General features: G+C 50.1%; 1 protein-coding gene and 1 non-coding gene across 2 annotated transcripts in view; both read left to right on the forward strand.

The window, feature by feature from the left end:
• SND1 (staphylococcal nuclease and tudor domain containing 1) overlaps positions 1–25629 on the forward strand; it is a 1722638-nt gene that overhangs the window by 800277 nt on the left and 896732 nt on the right. The gene's annotated exons all lie outside the window — the stretch shown is intronic.
• Positions 14145–14272, forward strand: LOC138288651 (U6atac minor spliceosomal RNA). Its single transcript, XR_011202507.1, has one exon. It is a non-coding gene; the product is annotated as a U6atac minor spliceosomal RNA (small nuclear RNA).

The raw sequence follows: 25629 nt of genomic DNA on the forward strand, positions 1-25629 counted from the left end.
CATCGTGGCAGCTGCACGCTTGACTTTTCTCAGTTCATGGGCAGTTATTTTGCGCCTTGGTTTTTCCACACGCTTCTTGCGACCCTGTTGACTATTTTGAATGAAACGCTTGATTGTTCGATGATCACGCTTCAGAAGCTTTGCAATTTTAAGAGTGCTGCATCCCTCTGCAAGATATCTCACTATTTTTGACTTTTCTGAGCCTGTCAAGTCCTTCTTTTGACCCATTTTGCCAAAGGAAAGGAAGTTGCCTAATAATTATGCACACCTGATATAGGGTGTTGATGTCATTAGACCACACCCCTTCTCATTACAGAGATGCACATCACCTAATATGTTTAATTGGTAGTAGGCTTTCGAGCCTATACAGCTTGGAGTAAGACAACATGCATAAAGAGGATGATGTGGTCAAAATACTCATTTGCCTAATAATTCTGCACTCCCTGTAATAGACCCCCACCTAGGTAAGTGGAATCTGTAGAGAGCAGCTAGAGGAACTAGGAACCCCAACAGGTAGGTACCAGAGTGCCCCCCAATGACCAGGAGAGAAGAAGTAACTACCTGGGTTTTCCCCAAACCCACAGAGAAACTTTGTGAAAGGACTGTGCACGACCCAAGCAAAACTGCAAGAAAGAGAAGAGGACCTTCAAACGAAGGGGACCAACTCCAGTTCTAGTTGGGACAGGAGCCACTACCCACCCTCCTGGAGATGCAGGACCAGGTCGAGGAGACCACTTAAGACTACCACCTGTGTTACAGGATCCACACAGAGTTGCAGGAGAGGATCCACGCGGCTGGTCCTCATTGCAGCTGGTGCATGCGGATGCAGGGGAGTGACTTTAACCCCAAGGGAGATTAATCTTCTTGCTTCTTGGTGCAGACTAAAGACTTGCCACCCTCAAAGGATACATAGCTGGGAAATGTTGCAGTTGCTTGAAGGAGCTGGAGAAACTGTTGCAGAGCAAGTTGTCGCTGGAGCTGCAGTTTGTAGGTTCCTGTGAAATCCCATTGCGGTTCCAGTGGCAAGAAGTCAAAGTAAACATTGCAGAGGAGTCCTGCTGGAATCTTGCACATCGAATCTGACTCACCCAAGAGGGAGACCCTACATAGCCATAAAAGAGAGATTGGTTACCTCGCCGGGTGGCCACCTATCAGGAGGGGGCTGTGACGTCACTTGCCTGACCTGGCCACTCGGATGCTCTGACGCCTCTGCCCACTTTGGATTCAAGATGAAAGTATCAAGTGGCCACCTGGAGGAGATCCGAGCACCACCCCGGGGAATGGAGGTCCCTGAACTGGTGCAGACTGGTTTATGCAAGGAGGGCACCAAATGTGCCCTTCAAAGCATACCAGTGGCTTGTGGAGGTTACCCCTCCCAAGCCTTATAACACCTATTTCAAAAGGGAGGGGGTGTTGCCTCCCTCCCCTAAAAAATAAATCCTTTCTTTTGCCTTCCTGGGCTTGAGCTGCTCAAGCAGCAGGAGAGCAGAGCCCTGTCTGTAGGATGCCAGCAGCGTGGGATGCCAAGAAAAACCCTGCAAACTGGTAGGAGCAAAGCCGGGGTCCTCTAAGGAGTCCCCAGAGTGCATAGAATCATACAAACAATACTGGCAACAGTATTGGAGTATGATTCTGACATGTTTGATAACAAACATGAATAGGTTCGGAGTTACCATTATATAGTTGGACCTACGTAAAAAATGGCTTCCCCGCACTCAAGAAATCCATGAAAATGGAGTTGGAGTTCGTGGGGGCACCTCTGCTCATGCAGCAGTGCCTTCACACAGGTACTTGCACTGTGCCCTCTGGGCTAGGAGAGCCTGCCATAGGGGTTACTTACAGTGACTTGGTACAGTGACCTGTAGTGAAAGGGTGCAAGCACCTTTTCATTCAGGCTGCAATGGCAGGCCTGCAGACACATTTTGCATGGGCTCCCATCGGTGGCATAATACATGCTGCAGCCCATGGGGAACCCCTGGTGCGTAAATGCCCTGGGTACCTAGGTATCATACTAGAGTTACACGGGCCACCTGTATGGCAATTGAGGGGTGTAAAAGGTTAGGGACAACCAAATCCAGGGGGGAGAGCAGTCACTGGGGTACTGGTTAGCAGGATCCCAGTGAACACAGTCAAAACACTGAAACCAGGCAAAAAGTGGGAGTAACTGTGCCAAAAAGAGGGTGCTTTCCTACACCCCTGTCAAGATCAGAGTTTTATCAGACTGTGTGCCTCATGTTTGGGCAGTCAGACCCTGCTGGAGCACCTTAGGGTTAAGAGGGGGCCCCATTGGATTCCACACCTGTGGCTGCAGTACTGATAGGCTCCCGGGATCCAGTCCTGGATCTGGACCAGTGCTGGTTGTACCATCTTGACCTTACATGGCACCGGTTCCGATGTGGATGCTCCCACTGGTGCAACATATTGTCATCCCCGACACGGCGCTGGATGGACATCGCCCGACGCGGGTGGGCAGGAGCATTGCCGCCTTGTTGAGATCCTGAGCCCTATTTCACTGGGACATGCCTCGGTGTTGGACTGGGAGGGCTCGCAGGACCCTTTAAAACACCAGCCATATGAGGAAATGGACTGGCGTGTGAGGGCTTTGGTGAAACCAGCAAACTGGATACAACTCCAGATACTGTGATGCTTTCTCCCCCTATGGTGGTTACAGAGGAGGGAGCTTTGTTCCTGATGCAGATGCTCCCACTGGTGCCATACCCATTGTCATCCCCAACACTGAGCCGAATGGGCACCGCCCAATGCCAACTCTCCGCCTGCCGGAGCTTTGCCGCCTTGTTCTCATAATGGTGGTGAGGGCGGCAGCTGAGGTCTTGGACCGTCAGCTACCCTCAGTGGGCATCAAGACTAATCTCTTGACAGAGGTGCTGCAACTGGGAGCTTCCACCTCAGAACCCCTGCTTCCGTTCAGTGTTGCCCTCACCGATGTTCTTTTGAGTACCTGGTCCGAACCCAGCACAGGGGCTCCTGTGAATAGGACAATTGCCCATCTCCAACGCTCCACATGGGGACTCAAGTTTCCTAACCCAACACCCCACCCCAGAGAGCTTGGTGGTCCATGACCCTACCTCCCAGGGTGTGTTCCCTACCGCACCCCTGGATAAGGAATCCAAAAGGTTGGATTCATTTGGGAAGATGTTTTCTACTGCCATCCTTCCATTGCGGTCAATGAACAGTAAATGCCTTTTGGGCCATTATTCCAGCACGCTGTGGGATATGGTTGCGCAAGTGCTGCCATTGGTCCCCATGGAAGCTCAGGCTGTACACTCTCAGGCTATTGTTGATGGGAGACACAGTAAAGTTCACGGTCTGTTGCAGACTTGACACGGCCGACTCACTATGGGGAGCGGTTTCCACAACAGTTGTCCTGAGCTGCCACACCTGGCTGAGGACGTCTGGCTTTTCAAGGCATGTCCAAGCTTCTCTGATGGACATGCCCTTCAATGGCATCAGTCTCTTTGGCGAAAAGGCAGACTTTGAGTGTGTGCTTAAAGGATTCTCATGCTACACTAGGTCCTTGGGCCTCGTGACAGACCCTCGTCCCACCAGTCTGCCTTTCGTGGCTACGGAAGGGGTTCCCATCCACCACCTTGCATTTGGCGCATGTTGCCAAGCCACTGTGTGGCCAAGGGCACAGGACCTAATGATGCTTGTGTATCAAGTGTCCAGTGGTCTGGTCAGTATGCTCCCCCCCCCCCCCCCCCCCCCCCCCCCCCCAAGTCCCCCCTCAATGAGTTGCCAGGAGGATTCCCCATCACCGGCTCCACTGGCAGTCCATTACTTTAGACAGGTCGGTTTTGTAGCAATTCCAAAGGGGCTACTCCCTCCCCTTCAAGACTACCCCTCCATCCATACCACCATCTCATGACTGGATAAAGGAGGCTTATTTGTCCCTTCTCCATGAGGAAGTTGCAGCTCTCTTGGACAAGGGAGCAATACAGGGGGTTCCAGTGCCAGAAGTAGGCTGCGGTTTCTATTTCTGCTGCTTTCTGGTCCACAAAGGACAAGGGTCTTCACCCTATCCTAGACCTACGACTGATTCACTGGGCAGAGTGATTGCATCAACAGTGGCCCTGAGGTGCGTCGTCTGGTTGAGGATTTCTGATGGATACAACTACCTGTGGATTCCTCACCTAATGAATTTTCCCCATGCACCACCATCTGATGGAAATTTTCTTCTAGCTCTGCACGTCGACGAGGACGTCACAATTGCCCAACTCCCACGCAACGCCTTCCGACATTATCCAGGCAATAAGAGGTCCACACCGGCGTGCTGACGTCCGTTCCCTTTTTTCTGTGCCTTCCAGTAGCGGTTATTTCTTCGAGGCTCCAGTTGGGAAGTTAGCCCGCCTTTGACACCTCAACCGTCGACACCTCCTGCTTCTCTGTCGCCATCTGTTTGAGGTCGAACCTCATCAGAGTCCGGCTATCTCACCGGTGCAATCGTAGGTGCCCGAGCCGATGCCGGTTCCACCTCAAGCACCGGAGCCGCAGGAGTACCCGGCGTTCCCGGCGCCAGGTATGGATCCAGCAGCATTTTTAAATGCAATGTTTAATATCTTTGCCAACATGGCCCCGGGCGGTGTATGCACTAGACCTTAAGGTTCTATGGCATTTGACTTGGGTGTTCCGGCTCCGTGCAGACCGACGCCCTTCATGCCATTCTGGCCTGTGGGAAGTGCTGGTTTGGCACCAGTACAGTTGGCGTCGCCTAGAAGGCCTGTGACGCCGACGACTTCTGCTGCCCCGTTGCCAATGTCTTCGCCTCAGCTACAGTCGACACCGGAGAGGGTTGTTCATCAACCCACGGCGCCGGCGTCGGATGGCTCGGATGATCCACACCAACCAAGGTCTTCGGCGTCGATAACGCCTTGTCGACTCCAAGAATTGAGGCCAGACTGCGCTCCAGGAGAAAAGCTCTTCGACTACTTGAAGAGCAGGATTATAGGAGACAGTTCATGGAAGAGGGTGAGATCAGAGAGCCCCTGGGGGACCTACAGGGCTTGGACTCCGCCAGCGGTCTGAACATTTCCCAGGAATGGGACTTGGCTTCTCCTGGGAGTACACTGAAGAGGCTGCATCGTTTCACACAGTGGTGAGGAATGCAGTGGATTTTCTTGACCTTCCACTTCCCGCTGCGGAAGTTAAGACTAACATCCTCACTGAGGTATTGCACCCTGCTTCAGCTGTGGCGGAACAGAGTCTCCCCTTTAATGAGGCGCTCATGGATCCAATCTTGGAAGTGTGGAAAAAGCCTGTGTCCTCTGCAGCAGTGAATAGATCTGTAGCGAGAAGATACAGAGTGGTTCCAGGGGATCCAGTATTTCTTTCAAAACACCGACTCCGGAGAGTTTGGTGGTGCAAGCCTCATGTTCTTCGCGTGCAGCTCCCGGGTCCTTTCCTGGGGTCCCATCAGACTGAGAATCCAGGAAAATGGAATAGTCCGCAAAGAGAACTTTCTCTTCATGTAGTATGGCCCTAAAGTCGACAAATGCAACCTGTGTCTTGGGCAGGTACATCTATGCCCTAATGTAGGAGGCCAAGACTGCACAGACTTGGCTGTCACAGGATGTTCTGAGTCTTTTGGCTAATGCACAGGCAGCGACGATGACTCAGGACATCCAGTCAGGGCTAGACTCATCTGATTCGGTGGCCAGGGCAATGGGCACATCCATAGCGACCAGAAGACAGGCCTGGCTAAAGTTGTCGGGGTTCTCTTCCGATGTACAATCTACCCTCCTAGACTTACCTTTCGATGGAAACAAACTCTTCGGAACAAAAGCTGACTCTGCCTTGGAACGGTTCAAGGAGAGTGGGACTACCGCAAGATCCTTGGATTTACAAGCTTCCACCTCTACTCCTTTTAAGATCATTTAGGAGGCTCAGGGGATTTGGGCATGGCGCTTCCTTTCGGGGGAGATCCCAGTCAGCAGGCCAGCAACCTAATACTGCTCACCCCTATAGATCATTTAGGGGGCGGGGTAGAGTTTGTACGACAGGGGCCACCCAGCCGCACACTGCCTCTTCCTCTGGAGGGGTGCAGCAGGGAAAGCAGCCTTAATCCTCCATCAATCCCTTCACATGCATCTCCTTGAGGGGGGAGGTTGTTGCGTTTTCTCCATATGTGGGAGTCAATAACATCGGACTCCAGGGTCATCGATGTTGTGGGGAAAGGCTATACCATTCCCTTTTTGGAGTTTCCTCCTCCCATCCCTCCCCGTCCATCCTTCTGTACGGAAGACCATCTCCTGTTGTTGCAGCAGGAGGTTCTTGTCCTTTTATCAAAAGGTGCAGTGGAGTCGGTTCCAGAGCAGGAGAGGGGTCAGTGTTGTTATTCAAGATATTTCCTGATCCCCAAGAAGGATGGTTGTTTGAGACCAATCCTGGACCTGAGGATTTTGAATTGGTTCCTCAAACAGGAGAAATTCAAAATGCGGACCCTGGCGCAGGTACTTTTGGCATTGAACGAATGAGATTGGATGGTGTCTATCGACTTGCAGGATGCTTATTTTCATATCCCTATACTCAAGTCGCACAGGAAGTATCTGCGGTTTGTGGTGGGATCGCAACACTATCAGTTTGCAGTCCTTCTGTTTGTTCTTATTTCAGCACCTCGAGTCTTCACAAACGTGATGGCGGTGGTTGCAGCAGAACTCAGGAGGATGGGGATAGCGATATTCCCTTACCTGGACGATTGGTTGATCAAGTCTCCGGAGCTCGTGCTGCACCATCTGTAGATGACAACCAAGTTGTTGTTCGAGTTGGGCTTTTCTGTGAACGTGCCCAAATCTCACTTAGAGCCCTCTCAACGCCTCCTGTTCATAGGGGCAGTACTGGATACAACATTGAGTTGAGCCTTTCCTCCGCCTTAGCGGATTCAGGACATTCAGGCGTTGATTCCAATATTTCAGAATGGAGCGGTCGTTCGTCCTCGAGGTCCTTCGTCTGCTCGGTCTGTTGGTCACTCATGCACACTGGCACATGAGGGCTCTTTAGTGGTGCCTCCGCAGGCAGTGGTTTCAACACAGAGAGGATCTCGAGGAGTGGATAAAGATCTCCAGAGACACTGCAGCGGATCTATGTTGGTGGGCTGCGGGCGGCAACCTTTCCCAAGGACTGCTGTTTTTGCTACCTCTTCCAGTGGCCACGGTGATAACGGATGCTTCCACTCTAGGGTGGGGAGCTCATCTGGGGGACCTGGAGATCAAAGGTCATTGGTCTCCAGTGGACAGATGTTTCACATCAATATGTTGGAATTGTGGGCGATACGTTTGGCTCTCAAGGCCTTCCTCCCTTCCCCTCGCGGTCCGTCTGTCCAGGTCCTGACGGACAACAGTACCGCGATGTGGTATATAAACAAACAGGGAGGCGTGGGGTCGTACCTTCTCTGCAGAGAAGCTCTGCGACTTTGGTCCTGGGCACAGGACCATCGGATTTGCTTAGTGGCAAACCATTTGGCCGGGGTTTTGAACATACGTGCGGACGGTCTGTCGGCTCATCTTGACCGATCACGACTGGCGTCTTCATCCAGACCTTGTCCTTTACATCTTCCAGGTGTGGGGGTATCCACAGATAAACCTGTTTGCCACTCCAGAAAACGTGCACTGCCTGTCGTTCTGCAGCCTCCAGTATCCGATGCAAGGAGCGCTGGGAGATGCGTTTCAGAGGTCCTGCTCCCGCCAGTTGCTTTACGTATTTCCCCCATACCCTTGATCCCTCGGTTACTGAGGAAGATTCGCCAAGACTGAGCCCAAGTTATCTTGATAGCTCCGGATTGGCCAAGAATGGTATGGTACTCAGATTTTCTCCAACTCTCTGCCCTCTGCTCTGTCTCCCTTACAGGGCAGACCTCCTCTCGCAGGGGCAGGTTCTATACCCCCACCTCCAGAGCCTGCACCTTCATGCCTGGAGATTGAACGCGGCGATCTGAGTTCCTTTTCTCTCCCGACAGAAGTGGTGGACGTTAATTTATTGTCCAGGCGACACTCCACTAAATCTATCTATGCTAGCAGGTGGGCTAAATTTGTGACTTGGTGTGGAGAGAGGCACATTGATCCCTTATTTGCCCACTTATCGGACACTTTGTCATTTGCGCTATCCTTGGTGCAGAGGGGTTGTGCAGTTGCGACTGTTAAGGGGTACTTGTCGCGCTGTCAGCCTTTTTCTGTGTCTACCTGACCAACCCTCCTTCTTTAAGTCCCCTTTAGTTTTGAGGTTCATTAAGGGTCTACCTAACAGGTTCCCTCCCACTTCATTTATTATGCCTCAGTGGGACCTGAACTTAGTGCTAACATTTCTGATGGGTTCACCGTTTGAGCCAATGCTTTCATGTCCCTTAAGGGTATTAGTTTTAAAAACAGTTTTTCTAGTTGCCATTACATCAGCCTAGAGGGTGAGGGAGCTCCAGACAGCTTTCTTACTGAAGGTTGTTACACCCTTTCATGTCGGACAGTCCATTACACTTTCCTCCTTCTAGCCTCCGCCACATCCGTCAGAGGGAGGGTGAGGAGAGACTACACTGACTAGATCCGAGAAGAGCATTGAGCTTCTTCGTCGACAGGACGAGAGAGTTCAGACTGGAAGATCAGCTCTTCGTTGGTTATGTGGGGAAGAGGAAAGGCAAGGCTGTCCACAAGAGAACAATATCCAGGTGGGTCATTCTTTGCATCAAATTGTATTATTCTCTGGCGAAGAAGGAACCTCCTGTTGGGATAAGAGCCCGTTCCAACAGGGCTAAGTCGGCTTCTTCAGCCTTGGCTAGAGATGTTCCTGTGGTTGACATCTGTAAGGCCGCAACTTGGGCATCCCTTCACACTTTTGCTAAGCATTACTGTTTGGATTTTGAAGTCAGGAGGGATGCCCATTTTGCACGGTCCGTGCTGCAGGATTTCTTGGTTTGACCATTCAGGCGCCCACCTCAGAGTGCGGTACTGCCTTGGGACTCTATTCATTAGTTGTGGAATCCACAGGGCGTTGTATCCATCAGAAGAACAAGTTACCTTCGGTAATGCCTTTTCTGGTGGATACACTTAGCTACCTGTGGATTCCTCATGGTCCCACCTGCCTCTCCGTTGCCTGGATGGTCTTATCAAGATTTCCTTGGGTGTGTATCTGTATATTATTATGTATATACTGTTGCCATTGTTTATATATGTGATATGTGTACAGTTTTGGAGTTATGTATATAGTATTATGGAGTTCATTTCAAATATGTATTGTTGGTAGTCACCTCTTCGCCTCAAAGGCACGTAAAAAAAATGGTGAAAACGGACGTCAGCACGCCGGCGAGGACCTCTTATTGCCTGTATGACGTCAGTGACATCCTCGTTGACGTGCCGAGCTAGAAGAGAATTACTGTCGGATGCTGGAGCATGGGGAAAAGTCATTAGGTGAGGAATCCACAGGAGTGTATCCACCAGAAAAGGCGTTACCGAAGGTAAGTAACTTGTTTGTCTAGCTTTTTGAGAGTTGTCCAAGTCAATCCTATGGACATGGTCTTCGATGGCACCAGTCTCTTCTCTTTGGAGAAAAAGCAGACTTGGTGCTCAAAACTCCCTCGTCCCACAACACCCCTCCCCCCACCACACCCCCTGACCCCCACTGCCTTCAAACCTTCCTTGTCGGGTTTTCCCACCAGGGACCAGTTGGAGGCAGGCATCACAATTACCTGCTCTGCTGGCAATCATTCATGTCAGACATGTGGGTTTTGCAGAGACTCCAAAGGTGCTACTCCTTACTCTTCAAGACTACCCCTCCATCCATGCCACCATCCTGTGATCAGATGACTGAGGATCACTTGGCACTTCCCCGAGAGGAAGTTATGCCTCTTGGCCAAGGGAGCCAAAGAGGGTTCCTGTGCCCAGAAGTAGATTGTGATTGCTATTCCTGCTACTTTCTGGTACTCAAAAAGGACAAGGGCCTCCACCATGTCCTAGACCTTTGGTCCCTCAATTGCTTCCTCAAAAAGAAGTTCAAGATCCTCCTGTTGGCTCAGGTCTTCTATGCCCTGGACGCAGGCGACTGGATGGTAGCGTTGGACCTGCAGGATGCTTGTTTTAACATTCCAGTCCTGCCTGCCCAGACATTATTTGTGGATCAAAGTAGGCCACAAGCACATTCAGTTCCCTGTGCTCCCCTTTGGCCTTACCAGCACCATTGGGTGTTCACCAAGATGATGGTGGTGGTGTTTGAAGCTCATCTGCAGAGATCAGGGGTATCAGTCTTCCCCCTATCTCGACCACTGGCTGTTGAAGGTGAACTCCGCCTCTGGCTGTCTCCCACCTCCAGACTACGGTGGACCTCCTGCATTCACCGAGGTTCACTATAAACGTGCTGAAGTTGAACCAGACTCCCTCTCAGATGCTTACTTTCATCTGAGCTCTTCTGGATATAGTGCAGTTTTAAGCTTATGTTCCCAAACGGATAGTTCAGGCTATTCAAGCCTAGGATACTAATGTTTCAGCCTCTATCCTGGATTTCGGAGACAGTGACTGAGCGTGCTGGACCTCCTGGCCTCCTGCATCCTGCTGGTGACATGTGCCAGATGGCATATGAGGGCTCTGAAGTTCCAGCAGGTGCAGCATCAGGGAAATGTCTCCAACATGGTCCAGATCTTGGAGGGAACTGCGAAAAATCTGTAGTAGTGGTGAACAAACCACAACAATGCTAGAGGCAGATACCTCTTCCTTCCCTGACTTGCTTAGATCTGTTCACTGCTGCAGAGAACGTGCAGCCTGTAGTTTTGCATGCTGGAGTTTCCAAGGTGGCAATTGCTCACCTGCCATATCTAATGGAAGTCATGCCTCCTACACGCCTTTCAGTCCATTCCACTCCTACCCACATTTTTCAAGAAGATCAAACATGACTGAGCCCAAGTAATCCTTGTGGCTCCGGACTGGTCTCCTAGAGTCTGGTAATCTTGGCAGCCAGGTGTTCCTCCTACTAAAATGGTATAAGCCCTCAATCTTCTCACATTGCCACAAGGAAGGCTGTTTTCAATTACATCTGCCAGTAAAGTGGGTGAGCTGCAGGCCTTCTCATCTAAGCCGCCCTACCCCTATCTTTCCTGACAGTGGTACCTCGCACTAGGGTGTCTGTTAAGGCCAAGTGGTCCCACCTTTTCATGTAGGCCAATTCATCACCTTGCCTAATCCAGTCCGCCTGCCCCCCTCCCTCCAAAAAAAAATCCTTCTAAGAAAGATGAGACTCCACTGTCTGGGACCAAAAAGTGTGTTGGGGTATATATCTTGCTCGTGCATAAGTGTTTTTCAGGTGAATGACCAACTCCTTGTAGGGTATGTGGGCACAAGGAAAGGTTGGGCAGTACAGAAGTGGACCATCTTTGGGTCGTACTCTTCATTAAGATCTGCTACGCACTGGCCAAAAAGCAACCCTGAGGTTTTGTTGTCACATTCTCCCACAGCTAAAACAGCAACTACTGCATTAGCATGCGGAGTTCCAGTCCTGGACATATGTCAGGCAGCAACGTGGGCCTCTTGGCACATGTTTACCAAACACTAAGGCCTGGACAGTCAGGTCCGTAGGGACGGATACTTTGCCCGTTCTGTCCTGCAGGACTTTTTTGTTTGAAATTGGTTTCCAGACTCCCCTCCAAAGGTGGTATTACTTCTATTCAAAGGTAAGGAATCTGCAGCTAGAAGTCTCTATTGGATGGACAAGTTAGTTACCTTCGGTAACGCCTAATCTGGTAGACACTAGATCTAACTGGAGATTCCTAACTGACCCACCCATTGCTGCTCTGTGGGACTTCACTTTCAGGGCCCTACTTTTGTCACACAAGTGGTCAGTGCTCTTCGTGGCTCTGTGGTTCTGGCGTGGAAAGCTGTGAAAAGAATGACGGTGTGCCTAAGTGGTGCATATAGAGGAACCACAATGTCATTTCTTGTGGATTACGGCGACTACGGACGGGAATCCAGTTGTTGCCACCTATTGGCACGCAGGGATACTGCTCACGAAAATCTTTCGTATACAGTCTGATGCCAAGGGAGAATTCAAAGATAAGGTATCTGCAGCTAGATGTAGTCACTACCAGATAAGGCAAGTAACTCGTCCATTATGTGTTTTTTTTTGGGGGGGGGGGGGGGATAATATTAGTGGCCCAAGTAAAATTCTGAAAGTAACCGTTTTCTTGAGGTGCACTGTACTTCCGGAATGGAACTTGAAACACTAGTTTTAGCTCAGTAAGTTTCTATTTTAGTCTTAGACACTCCCAAATTCAGCAACGTAACCTTCTAAGGTTCCTTCCAACCACTGAAGTTGAGATTAAATGAACATTTTCAGTGGCGTTTATTTGCATGTTAAAGGTGAATTTTAAACACATCCATAAATGCCCAAATATTGTTGGGTTACATTTCTGTTTGTCAGCTTCGTTAATAGTTTCGTGTTCTCGGTGCCTAAGTTGCTCACTAACCACAACCTTGATTTGTCCAGATGGAAATCAATAAAATATTTCAATTTGTGACAGCTCCATTAATTGCAGAGTTGCTAATTACATTATATTACATCAGTGTCGGCCCGTCCTTTAGGGCGGAGGGGCCACGCCCCCTCACCCCATGAAGAGTGTCTGTCAGGCTGAACAAAGGTCAGCCTGAAAGACACTCTAAATGTTCAGGTCAGGCAGCCAGGAGCAGACATGCGCGATTTGCGCAGACTCCTGGCTGCCTGAGCTGAACTTTGCTGGGCTGAGCAGATCACGACCCTTATGGGCGTGACCTCCTCGGCCCAGCAAAGGTGCCTCGAGGCCCTCCCCTGGGTGACGAGGAAAGCGTCACCCATTGACACTCTCCCTGGGCGCTTCAGGTTTAAGCCCTGAAGTGCCCAGGGCGAGTGTCAATCAGTGACACTTCGTCACAGAGTGGGGTGGGGTCAGCAGCCCCAACCCTCCTGGGACCCGGAGGCTAAAGGTAAGTGTGTATGTATGTGTGTGTGTGTATGTATGTGTGTATGTGTGTTATGTTTTACATTGAATGTTTGGTGCACGTGTGCATGTTTGAGTGTTATGAGTGTTATTAATGGATGTGAGTGCGTGCGTGTGTGAGTGAAAGAATGAATGTGTGTTATCTTGTAAAATGAATGTTTGGTGCGTGCGTGTATGTTTGAATGGAATGAGTGTTGTTTATGGATGAGCGTGCCTGTGTGTGAAAGAATGAGCCTGTGTGTGTGTGTGTGTTTGTGTGTGTGTGTGCCCCGCCCGCCCCCCTCCCAAAGCTGCCGGCCGCCACTGTATTACATTAGCCTATCAGGGACCGGATTGAAGACTTTAGCTTTCACACTGAGGCGCTTTTAACAGACTGTGAAAGCTGCAGCTTGCAGAGAGAGTGTAGAGCTGAATGGGGCTGGTTATGTCGGAAAATCAAACTTTTCATTAGGGCCTTACTCTGGCCTAAGACAAGCCATGTCCCCACAGAAGGCCCAGTGGTCGCTCTCAGTCCCCGGACACTGCCCAGACCGCACTTCAGCGCATCTTCTCGCATAGGACCATCAGACCGAAGTTCCTCATTTGACTTTGTTCCTGGTACTGTGCAGCTCACAATCCAGCAGTGAACGCAACTCTCCTTCCAGTGTGTACTCAGTGATGCACGATACTTATTCTCTGCTCACTGTTTGGATACGGCTGCCTTTAGCATTTCTGCATGCTCGGTACCGCAGGAGCGCTCTGAAGCGACAAATAAGGCGGCATGATAGGGTTTTGTAAAACACCTTAACCACTGACAGAGCGCCTCCCCAATTGGGGGGGTGCGGCGCTTAGTGCCCGGGGCCGCCGTGGCCCGAGCCCTGTACGCTAGTCTTACGTTTTCTGGCCTTGGCACTTCCGGAGGCCGCACGTGTAACTTCCGTCCGCCTGCGCCGCCCCCTCCATTGGGGGGTATTAAAGTGCCCTCCAGATCAGGCCTCAGCCTTTTTAGTGGAGACGGCGTGGGCGGCACAAACAGTTCCCTTTTCAATTTCCCCTTCGTCTCTATAATAAGCTGCAGCTTGTTTTGTTTCTTTTTGATTTTGTTTTTTCTGAGGACCTGGGTTTTTCCTAAACTGGGGATGCCGTGGCCTGTGCACGTTCCGCGACCGTCTTCGCAGCTAGTAGTCGGCAATTACCTGTATTTTATAAGGTGTTGTATGAAAGGAGAGAAGGTTAACACTCCCCTTGACAAGGATGGAAGAGGTCCTAGTGGCCTTTACAACACATATACGGTTAAGGTACTGCCACTTACTTTGTGGCGTTTAACCATGTTTTTCGAATATGGGTGTCAGTTTGTCTATTGGGCAGGGTGCTCTGGTTCCGTGAGAGTAGTGAGGAAGTAGTTAAGATTGCATGCCCATCCAGTCCTTGGCCTCTCATCCAGTACAGGCAAGGCTGTCCTCGTGCAGTGATTTTGGAATTACCTGAGCTTGACTCCTGTCTCCGTGAGCTGGGAAGCCAGTGAACAAGACTAACAGAGGGTGGGCCGCCACCCAACAAACAAGTTATTGTACCCTTAGAGGCATGCCTATTGGGCCACATTGGTGTGTGCTTCCTAACGAGGCCAGTAAAAGAGATGTACTCCTGCCCCTGCGGATTCTTGGGTTTGACGTCAAATCGCATTTTTTGTGCAGAAGTAGTCCTAATGTTTGCCTGCTCGCCATGGAATAGCAGGTTCCACATGACAGTCTGCAGCCATGTGGCAACCTTTTGGATTGTCTGCCCTCTGTGCTGTACAAGGACAGAATTCTTTGGAGCGAAGGCTACCGACTGAGCAGTGAGAGCGAGAGACCGTTCTGAGTTAAAGAACTTAGCGTTGCGGTCAATGTGAACCTGATATACAGACCAGCGTCAATAAATCAATCCACCTGATATTAGGGCAGCAAAAAGGGCTGTGCCAGACCGTCTAAGATGATCCAAAATCCCAGCAGGAATCAATAGCAATGTGCATCAAAGGAAAGGATTAAAAGTTCAACTGTGATTGTTAAAATCACACAGTAATCCCTGGTGTGCCAGAAAGGGGTACACGTCCGAACTGCACAGTATGAAACTAGAAAATCTGGGATCATTCCTGGCTTTCCTGCGTAAGCAAATTGTCTGATCCTACCCTACTTTATTTCACAGAAGCTCCGTTTTTGTTCATTTTCACACACATATCACCTTCAAATTTGTGCTTTAAGGGTGTGCGCTCTTAGTTGGGTAAAGCGCCTGTCTGATAAATAGGAGGTCACGAGTTCAGATCTCAGCAGTGCCTAAACTTTTCATTGTTAGCATCGTCATTAGGGCGGGAATTGTTCCAGTGCATGTTTAAAAGCTCAATTTTAATAATACTTCTCAAAGCGGAGATCCAATATAATGTACTAAGATTAAACTCTTTACCTGTTAGAGAAATACACTTGAGTGTTATGGAGAGTTTAGCACATGTTACACGATGTTAGTTGCATGAATTACAGCCATATAGTTCCAAGGCCCGGCTCGTGCTGAGTCTTATAGCCCGAGTCGACCCTTGTCTCGGCTCAGCTCTCCTTGTTAATCTGTTGGATGCCAGTAAGATATCTCATTAGATCAAGACACTTGCTAAGGAAACATGTGACCTGAAAGCTACACTTGTGAGTCCCTGCTCCATAGCTCAGCAGCTTTACCCCTCTGTTGTACAGATGTGTGCAATCCTAAGCAGCATACATTCAGTCTCATTAAGATCTGTGCTTTAAATGGGCTGTTACGGTCTGGTACTGAGTACCGGCACTTTTTATGTTTAGAGGGAGAATACCTGCACTTATCAGGCTAAACGCAATACTTTTAATTGAAGAGTACCGGCATTTCTCAAAAACAAGCAGGCACTCTGCTACAGAGTACCTGCACTTCTAATTTTCCATTTCAAGCACTGAGTAAGATAGCTCAGTGGGTTCATGCAATCACTGCTTTGGCATGTACTCCAAGTCAGACTTTTAGTTTCCCAAGCTCCCACCACAAAACTAAGGGCTTTCAGTAGCTTTAAATAATAGGTGTTAATTTTGTCATTACCTCATTTTCCTACGCCCAATTGTAGGGGGACAGGAAGTGGGGGAGGTGGAAGCCACAGGACCTTTCCACCCAGTCATCCACCCATGTTCACGGCCACTGACAGGGATGAGTGCTGGGTGTAGGGTGGTAAAAAATCGTTGCTAATTAGCAACTAGGCAACAAAAAGGATACAGCAGCTAGGTCCTGCAATAGAACAGAAAATAGAACACCACAACAGCTTTTCTTCTGAATTCATGCCCTCATTATCTGCCCGTCGAGCGCCACCCCCTGCTAAACTTGTTTTCCTAAAGCCGGTGGAGCAGACTTAAAGGCCCCAGAATCAATATGAGGTCTGCCCTGGGCCCGCTCTGGGCGGCTGGTGTTTGCAAGGAGTTAAACGGGCAAAAAATCGGCCCAGTGGCGAGCGCAGCGCCCCTCTTCGTCCCTGCCCGGAAAGGCCGATCCGAGGCGGTTATTTGGGGTTGGGAAGGTAGTGAAGGAGTGCTTTGGAATGGTGGTTTGCATTTTAAGATTTTGCTTGAAGACACATTTTTCCTCTGATTTCTTAGGAATGTAACTTTGTAGTCCAAAGAACCACAAGTGAGGCTCCCCAATGAGCTTCTTACATATTTTACTGGCAGATGCTTGGGTAGCCGGCCTCTGGGGTAGGTTGGTTGGTGAGAGATCGCACAATGTTAACACTTCATGGTGTGTTGGAAGAGCCCTTGCTCCGCGTGAGTTCCATGCTGGGAGAGCTGGTTAGTAGCTATGGGGTTACAAATCTTTCATTCACTTCAGGTTACCCACCCTCCCATCCCTTTAGACATGAGATTTAGGGTAAGGTGTGAGGGGGAATAGTAGGCGGGAAATGAGAATACATTCACCCTAAGCAACAGAGGGGTACCCAAGGCAGGGTACCCTGGATAACACCGAAGGTAGGATCCTGCAGTCCTGAATCAACCGGTGGATGTACACACCAGCTTGGGGGTTAGGGTGCCCAGATCGCTGGGGTGGGCACGGGGCTCCCGCTCCTGGCCACCCTGTTGCACCCCCACGGCAGCTTGGTGTTGGGGTGGGGGCGGAACCCGGAGCACGAGGACAAGGGACGTTGAGGTGTTGGGAACCGCCCCCCCCAAGGATACAGGTGAAGTACGGTTCACCTGTGTGGTCCAACGGTTTCTGATGGATACAACTACCTGTGGATTCCTCACCTAATGAATACTCCCATGGCGCCAGCATTCGACGGAAATCTTCTTACTAGTCTCTGCACGTCGACGAGGACGTCACTCTTGCCCACGCGACGCCGTCTGACGTCATACAGGCCATAAGAGGTCCTCGCCGACGTGCCGATGACAGTTCCCTTTTTTCCGTGCATTCGAAACGGTTATCTTCGAGGGAGCTACTGTTACCTTCGTGGTTACAGTGTATTGTCTGCTGCGTAGTCTTCTCTGCGGTAACAATGTCTCAGAGGAAGTCGGGTTTCAAGCCCTGTCGAGAGTGTGGGGGCAAGATGTCGGTTACAGATCCTCACTCCGACTGTCTATGGTGTTTGAGCTCCGACCACGACGTTTCAACTTGCGATTCATGTCAACACATGAATCCGAAGGCCCTCAAAGAACGTGAGGCCAAGTTATTCATGGCAAAGTCAAAGAAGAAGGAGAAACATCATAAGAAGTCTTCTTCGCCAAGGTCTCACCGGCGTCCTCGAGATTCCCGGCGCCGTAGAGACTCACGACGTCATTCCAGCAAGGAGTCTCGTTCGAGGTCACCTTCGGCTCGGCGTCGGAAGACTTGGGAGGTCAGCCCCACGGTCACGCCGCATCCTTCGACGCCGTTGCCCTCTCCGACGTCACCGACTTCGCCTGGTCAGGCGTCGGTGTTTGAGGTGGTGCAGCCTCTTGTGTTTTCTCCGGCGTCGCAGACGTCGAGGCCGGCGTCGGGGTCGCCCTCGATCCAGGCACCCCAGTATCCGGCTTTTCCCACTCCTGGAGCCGATAGTACCGCGTTTCTTAATGCGATGTATACCATCTTTCAGCAGATGGCTCCAGGAGCTGCTCCGGCTGGTCCTTCGGGGCCCTTGGCCTTTTCGTTGGGTGATCCTGCGCCTCTTCGGCCGGCACCCTTTATGCCCTTTCTCCCTTTTGGGAATGTGGGCTCGGCGCCGGCGTCGGTGGCCGCTCCGGTGGCTTCGGATGTTTCGGCCCCGGAGGTTGCCCTTCCGTCGAAGTCAGGATTTTGCCCTGTGACTCCGGTTGGTCCATCGGCTCCAAGACCTCGTCCTCCGGCTCCTGCCTCGGCGCCGAAGCTGCCTGTGGCGCCGGACGCGGCGTCGGATGCTTCTGGAGATCGGCGCCGTTCTTCGACGTCGGCGGAGGCCATGTCGACTCCGCGTATCGAGGAGAGACTTCATTCGAGGAGGCGTGCTCTCCGTCTTTTAGAAGAGCAAGAGTACCAGCGAGTCCTAGAGGAGGGAGAGATTGAGGACTCTGGAGACGGACTGCAGGGTCTGGATACAGCCAGTGGGCTGGACACTTCCCCTGAGTGGGACCTTTCATCTCCAGGGGAATATACGGAGGAGGCTGCTTCCTTTCATGCTGTGGTGAGGAAGGCAGCGAGCTTTTTGGACCTGCCTTTGCCGGTGGCAGAGGCAAAGCAGAATTTGCTGACAGAGGTATTGCATCCGGCCTCTGCTGCAGCTGAGCCTCTCTTGCCATTTAATGAGGCTTTGCTGGATCCGGTGTTGGAGGTGTGGAAGAAGCCGGTGTCTTCCTCGGCCGTTCATAGGGCTGTGGCCAGAAGGTTTCGAGCTGCACCATCTGACCCTGGCTTTCTCTCTAGACACCCTACGCCGGAGAGCTTGGTGGTGCAAGCCTCGTGTTCCTCAAAGTCAGCGCCTGGTTCCTTCCCGACGGTGCCTGGAGACAGAGACTCCAAGAAACTGGATGCGCAGTCCAAGAAAATATTTTCATCATGCAGTTTGGCGTTGAAGGCCACCAACGCAACGTGCATTCTGGGGAGGTACATCCATGCGCTGATGGATGATGTTTCGTCTTCATTTACGGAGCTTCCCCAGGGTCTCTTGGATGTGGTCTCGGACGCCCAGGCTGCCGCGACCCAGATTATCCAGTCTGGGCTGGACACGACCGACTCGGTAGCCAGGGCGATGGGCACGGCTGTGGTGGCAAGAAGACAGGCCTGGCTCCGAAACTCAGGGTTCTCTGCGGATGTGCAGTCGACCCTGCTGGACCTCCCGTTTGATGGGGACAGACTGTTTGGAGCCAAGGCAGATTCAGCCTTGGAACGATTTAAGGAGAGCAGAGCCACAGCCAAATCGTTAGGACTGCAAGCTCCTTCTTCCTCTGCCTCTTCTAGAATTTTCAGGAGGTTTCGGGGATTTGGGCGTGGCTCTTATTCCTCTTCCTTTCGGGGGAGGTTCCAGCAACCCGCCTCTTCCCTCCCCTATAGGTCATTTAGAGGGAGGGGGAGGGGTGGGGTCCGTACCAGAGGAGCCTCTCAACAGCACTCTGCCTCTTCCTCGTCCTCTGGAAGGGTGCAGCAGGGGAAGCAGCCTTAGGCTTCCACCGTTTCCCACTCACTCCTCTCCTGTAGGGGGAAGATTACAGCATTTTCTCCACAAGTGGAAGTCTATCACAACGGACACTTGGGTTCTCGGCATTGTGGGAAAAGGCTACGCCCTTCCCTTTCGGGAGTTCCCGCCCCTCATCCCGCCCCGCCCATCTTATTGTTCAGAAGAACACCTCCTGTTGCTAGAACAGGAGGTTCAAGTCCTCCTTTTAAAGGGCGCGGTAGAGTTGGTCCCAGAGCAGGAAAAGGGTCGAGGTTGTTACTCAAGATACTTCCTGATTCCCAAAAAGGATGGTCAGTTGAGACCAATCCTGGATCTGAGGATCTTGAATTGGTTCCTCAGACAGGAAAAGTTCAAGATGCTGACCCTAGCACAGGTGCTTTTGGCGTTGAACAAGGAAGATTGGATGGTGTCTGTCGACTTGCAGGATGCTTACTTTCATATCCCGATACTCAAGTCGCACAGGAAGTATCTCCGGTTTGTGGTAGGGTCGCAGCACTATCAGTTTGCGGTCCTCCCGTTTGGTCTTACTTCAGCACCTCGAGTCTTCACAAAGGTGATGTCAGTGGTTGCGGCGGAGCTCAGAAGGAAGGGGATAGCAGTATTCCCTTACTTGGACGACTGGTTGATCAAAGCCAAGTCCCCGGAGCTTGTGTCGCATCATCTGCAGTCAACAACCCAGTTGTTGTTCGACCTGGGCTTTTCGGTGAACGTGCCCAAATCTCACCTGGAGCCCTCTCAGCGCCTCCTGTTCATAGGGGCAGTACTGGATACAACATTGAGTCGAGCCTTTCCTCCGCCTCAGCGGATTCAAGACATTCAGGAATTGGTTCCAATGTTTCGAAATGGAGCGGTAGTTCCAGTCCTCAAGGTCCTTCGTCTGCTCGGTCTGTTCGCCTCCTGCATTCTGTTGGTCACGCATGCTCGCTGGCACATGAGGGCTCTTCAGTGGTGCCTCCGAAGGCAGTGGTCTCAACACAAGGGAGATTTAGAAGGTACTGTCAAGATCTCCAGAGATGCTGCTGTGGAATTGAAGTGGTGGATTGCGGGCAACAATCTTTCACAGGGAAAGCCGTTCGCGCAGTCGCCACCAGTGGCCACGGTAATAACGGATGCCTCCACCCTAGGATGGGGAGCTCATCTGGGGGATCTGGAGATCAAAGGGCTTTGGTCTCCAGAGGAACAGGTGTTTCATATCAATCTGTTGGAGTTACGGGCTGTACGTCTGGCTCTCAAGGCCCTCCTCCCATCCCTTCGTGGTCAGTCGGTACAGGTCCTGACGGACAATACTACCACGATGTGGTACATAAACAAACAGGGAGGAGTAGGGTCGTACCTTCTCTGCAGAGAAGCTCTTCGGCTATGGTCCTGGGCAAAGGACCATCAGATTTGCTTGGTGGCAAATCATCTGGCCGGGGTCTTGAATGTACGTGCGGACAGTCTGTCGCCAATTCTCGGCAGACCACGAGTGGCGTCTCCATCCAGATCAAGTCTGTTTAATCTTCCAGATGTGGGGGTTTCCTCGGATAGATCTGTTTGCCACTCGGGAGAACGCGCATTGCCCGTTATTCTGCAGCCTCCAGTATCCGATGCAGGGAGCGTTGGGGGACGCGTTTCAGATAACCTGGTGCGACCAGTTGCTTTACGCGTTTCCCCCCATACCCTTGATTCCTCGAGTGTTGAGGAAAATTCGCCAAGACCGGGCCCAAGTCATCTTAATAGCTCCGGATTGGCCAAGGAGGGTATGGTACTCCGACCTTCTCCAACTCTCACTGTGCCCTCCGCTCCGTCTCCCTCTCAGGGCAGACCTCCTCTCGCAGTCGCAGGGGCAGGTTTTACACCCCAACCTCCAGAGTCTGCACCTACATGCTTGGAGATTGAACGGGGCAACCTGAGTTCCTTCTCTCTCCCGCCTGATGTAGTGGATGTTATCTTAGCGGCCAGGCGACACTCCACTAAATCTATCTACGCTAATAGGTGGTCTAAATTTGTTATGTGGTGTGGAGAGAGACAGATTGATCCCTTACATGCTCATCTGTCACATGTTTTGTCTTTTACACTGTCTCTAGCGCAGAAAGGTTGTGCAGTGGCTACCATTAAGGGTTATTTGTCGGCCTTGTCAGCCTTCATTTGTCTTCCAGACCAACCGTCGTTATTTAAATCCCCTATTGTTCTCAGATTCTTGAAAGGTCTTCTGAATCAATATCCTCCAAAACCATTCATTATGCCTCAATGGGATTTGTCCTTGGTCCTGACTTTCCTTATGGGGTCCCCTTTTGAGCCTATGCATTCTTGCCCTTTAAGGTATTTGGTTATTAAAACAGTATTCCTGGTAGCTATAACATCTGCAAGGAGAGTGAGTGAGTTGCAGGCCTTATCGGTTAAACCCCCTTATATAACGTTTTATGGGGATAAGGTGGTGTTGAGGACCAAGGCTGCTTTCCTTCCGAAGGTTGTTTCACCCTTTCATTTGGCTCAGACAATCACTTTGCCCACGTTTTATCCTCCGCCTCATCCTTCAAAGGAGGAAGAAAGACTACATCGCCTGGACCCAAAAAGGGCGTTGAGCTTCTATATCGACAGAATTAAGGATATCAGGCTGGAGGATCAGCTGTTTATTGGATACGTGGGCAAGAGGAGAGGAAAGGCAGTCCACAAGAGAACACTATCCAGGTGGGTTGTTCTTTGCATTAAAATCTGTTACTCTTTGGCAAAGAAGGATCCTCCTGAGGGCATTAGAGCTCATTCCACCAGAGCTAAGTCGGCCACTTCGGCCTTGGCCAGAGGTGTTCCTGTGGTCGACATCTGCAAGGCCGCAACTTGGTCGTCCCTTCACACTTTTGTGAAACATTACTGTTTGGACTCTGAAGTCAGAAGGGACGGTCATTTTGCACGGTCAGTGCTGCAGGATTTCTTGGTTTGACCATTTAGGCACCCACCGCCGGGCGTGGTACTGCTTTGGGACTCTATTCATTAGGTGAGGAATCCACAGGTAGTTGTATCCATCAGAAGAACGAGTTACTTACCTTCGGTAACGACTTTTCTGGTGGATACATTAGCTACCTGTGGATTCCTCACGGTCCCACCCGCCTCCCCGTTGCCTTTTTGGTCTCTCCAAGCAATCCTTGAGTGTGCTCCTTTTGGTTTTCAAAGTTGCAATACATTTTGCATATATAATATTTGTATATATGTGTATATTTATATATAAATCTATATATATTGTGTATATACATGATTCGTATGTATATATATATATTTATTTGTTTAAAAAAAAAAAAGGTTATATTAAATCTACAGCTATTTTATTGCTATGTTGTGTGATTTACAATATTAAGAGATGTTGCTTTGCTCTTTCATTACATTGGGTTATTATTATTATTCTCATGCACGTAAAAAATGTTGGTACTGTCATCGGCACGTCGGCGAGGACCTCTTATGGCCTGTATGACGTCAGACGGCGTCGCGTGGGCAAGAGTGACGTCCTCGTCGACGTGCAGAGACTAGTAAGAAGATTTCCGTCGAATGCTGGCGCCATGGGAGTATTCATTAGGTGAGGAATCCACAGGTAGCTAATGTATCCACCAGAAAAGTCGTTACCGAAGGTAAGTAACTCGTTCGTTCGGGACGTAGGAGGATCCTTGGATGTGTCGTTATCGTGATTTATGACAGGATTGAATTTTGATTTACAGGAAATGTTTTTTATGATTTGTGATTTTAAGTAATTGTCATTTGTAAATAAAATTATTCTAATGCAAAAACAATCAGACTCTGTCGGTCTTCGTTTGGCGGATGTCGGACGGGGGCCTACTGGAGGCATCCGGGTACTAAATCCGAATGGGAACACTTTACCTCCCCACTGTGTGCACTGACTCGGGTGCACACTGGTGCTCAGACTTCAGATAATGCCTTGCGCAGAAAGCTCGCCAGTGGCGGGACGTTGTGGTGGGAACGGTAAATGGATCCCCCACACCGAGGCCTCTGCCCGTGGAGTGGTGTGGGACACACTACTTTCAGCACTTGGACATTGGAGATCAGTTGTAATGCCGAGCAGCGGCGGAGGGCAGTAGTGCACGTTTACTTACAGAGCCTATGTATTTATGCATGCCTTGCATTTTAAGACCATGAGCAGATCGATCATCCATTTATTCTCTTGTCATTTAAATCTTCTGTCTGCCTGCAGTAACAACTCTGGCGTTAGGGAAAAACAAATTCAATATTTGACCTTCAAGACAGGCGTTTCTTTACCTCTTTTTGTTTGTATCCACTCACACCCCAATTTGTCATTCACTTGTTTGTATATTATTATTATAATATATATTTTTTTAACTACCCAAATCTCCTCTGTTCGTAATGGTCGTGTGGCAGATGACTTTAAAAGAAGTCAGTTGCCGGATTTTAAAAAGGTTTATTGATGTATATCGACAAAAAATGACGTTCACCAGAAATCTGGCGCAAGGAACGATGTTACCTATGTAAAAGTTCTCCCATATGGGCTTTAATCCCACCCCCTTACCAAACTGCACTCTTGAATTGCATGACGTTTTCACTGGTGTCGGTAAGTCACCCCTGAAAGAGAGCGATTCACCTGTTTTGTGCTAAATTTTGAACAATGGAAACTCATAAGGCCTTCCCGGTAGTTTGAATTAAAGTGGATCACCTAAGATGCTTACCGGTGGAGCACCGAGAGTCTAACAGGGACCCCATAGCAGACCAATCGAGCAATGTCTGGAGAGCGAGTAAAATTGAAGGGACTCTTGGCTGCTCATTTCATCTTCAACCTCCTAGTCCCCCCTGTCCAATCTGATCACACATCGATACTCCATCTATGGAACCTTTGTACCGGAAGGCCTGAGTAAGCATCTTTGACGGCAGCCCACTCTCTCAGCATGTTCATGTGGTAGACTAAAGGCAGCATAGCATGGGTGTGGGCGTATGGCCTTCCACAAAAACTGTAAATCAAATCTGCGTGACTTAAGGAATACATAGAATGCACTTTGTTGTCACTTCAGTTTGTTCTCTACAGAGTATTCGATTCTTGGGTGTAAGTAGTAGCAATTAGTCTAAAGCAGATGGCTTTTTAGAGGAAAAAAATGAGGACTTTTTGGAAAGAATGAGTGGTTACGGCACCAAAAACCTATCTGTTGAGTGAGGAGTTGCACGAGACGTCCAACAATATAAAAGTGGCTCTGAATCTAAGCTGCTCAGCAGTGTAGTTCTTCGTGTCGCAATAGCTGTCTTCAAAGGGAAGGCGAAGAGGATGCAAATATAACCATATGTGGTGGTGCAAAAGGAAAGGGTGAAGTGCAGCATCAGTGTGGAGCTCTGAAGCCACCTTGTGACATGTTACACACCATATAAAAAATCAGCTCTGCCCTTGACTTTGGAATTGTCAAAAAGCATAACCTGCGCCCCAGTTGCAACCAGTAGACAGGCGTTGTTGACTGCAAGCACAATCCTGAGTTGCATTTTAGCAAATTGTTTTTGATGTTGTGCCTACTATGGAATTCCCAGGTGTTGGTGTAATCCAGAGTGGAAACGCTGTGAAACAAGCTGTCTGGATCATGCCTTCTTAATCATACCACCTCCATTTAGTCTTCTTTCTGTCTTTGGTGATGAATTGTATGGTACAAAGACTTTGCAATGGAGGGTGAGTGAAATTTGAGCCTTTATTCAGAGGATCTATTTTTTTCTTTTCTTACAGTTCTGGACTGGGGAATCAAAACTGCCCTTGCTAAAGTGCTCACACCAGCCCCGTTCCCTTCAGCTCCTTGCTCGATCTCTTTCCATCTGTTATGCTCTTTCTCCTGCACTGATCACTTTCTCTCTATCTTCTCCTCCCTCTTTCTCGCTCTCTTAAAGCCTCAGCTCTGTGGTGCAATTAAGGGAGCTAAGGAGAGTGGAAGAGGCACCAGGGGCTGCCCTGTGCTTACTAAAGGGCCCCAAGGGCTCAAGGCCATCAGGGAAGTGCCCGGTGGAATAGAAGGCCTGTCCGGCTCTGGTTTCTTAAATATCTCAAGTTTCCCATGGTAGAGATATTCATGGTGGT

The sequence above is a fragment of the Pleurodeles waltl genome, chromosome 4_1, assembly GCF_031143425.1.
Source record: "Pleurodeles waltl isolate 20211129_DDA chromosome 4_1, aPleWal1.hap1.20221129, whole genome shotgun sequence".
NCBI classification, from domain to species: Eukaryota; Metazoa; Chordata; class Amphibia; order Caudata; family Salamandridae; genus Pleurodeles; species Pleurodeles waltl.